The sequence below is a fragment of the Sinocyclocheilus anshuiensis genome, unplaced genomic scaffold (assembly GCF_001515605.1).
Source record: "Sinocyclocheilus anshuiensis isolate Anshui unplaced genomic scaffold, SAMN03320099.WGS_v1.1 scaffold20101, whole genome shotgun sequence".
Taxonomy (NCBI): Eukaryota; Metazoa; Chordata; class Actinopteri; order Cypriniformes; family Cyprinidae; genus Sinocyclocheilus; species Sinocyclocheilus anshuiensis.
In genome coordinates this window covers 401-956 of record NW_015553791.1, presented here as the reverse complement: position 1 = coordinate 956, position 556 = coordinate 401, and the positions used below count along the sequence as shown (strand labels likewise).

Genomic DNA, 556 nt, shown 5'->3' with positions numbered 1-556 from the left:
GTGTGTGTGTGTGTGTGTGTGAGTGCGTGTGTGTGTGTGTGAGTGAGTGTGTGTGCGCCGCTGGTCTCTGCAGTACTGAACTTCTTCATTCATTTAAGCGAGACGTTCACGCCGACGCCGTCTTCTTCTCTTTGTAGGTGGCCATCATCTTCTTGATCTCGGCGATGGCTAAGCCTGGATTCAAACCCTGCGGGACGAGAAGCGCATCAGAAACACACATCAGCAGCTCAAACGTCTGGTGACTCTGGCGTGCGCGTCTGACCTTCGGGCAGGTTCTGGTGCAGTTCATGATGGTGTGACAGCGGTACAGAGAGAAGGGGTCCTGGAGCTGGGAGAGCCTCTCCTCAGTGTAATCATCACGAGAGTCGATCATCCAGCGGTACGCCTGCAACACAGAGCACAGCTCAGAGAGAGCTGACGAGCTGCGTCCAGTTTAGAGGAGTTCACCCAAACATGAACATATGCTACATCCCAGATCACCATGAGTTTGTTTCTTCATCAGGTTTGTAGAAATGTAGCACTGCATCAGTGTCTCAGCAATGGATGCTCTGCAGTG

At 52.5% G+C, this 556-nt stretch overlaps 1 long non-coding RNA gene across 1 annotated transcript; it reads right to left on the bottom strand.

Annotated features, from left to right (window-relative positions):
* Positions 1-88: 88 nt before the first annotated feature.
* LOC107668421 (uncharacterized) lies at positions 89-422 on the bottom strand. The gene is made up of 2 exons (XR_001631892.1): positions 263-422; positions 89-187 (listed from the first exon to the last, which is right to left on the bottom strand). It is a non-coding gene; the product is annotated as an uncharacterized LOC107668421 (long non-coding RNA).
* Positions 423-556: the final 134 nt, after the last annotated feature.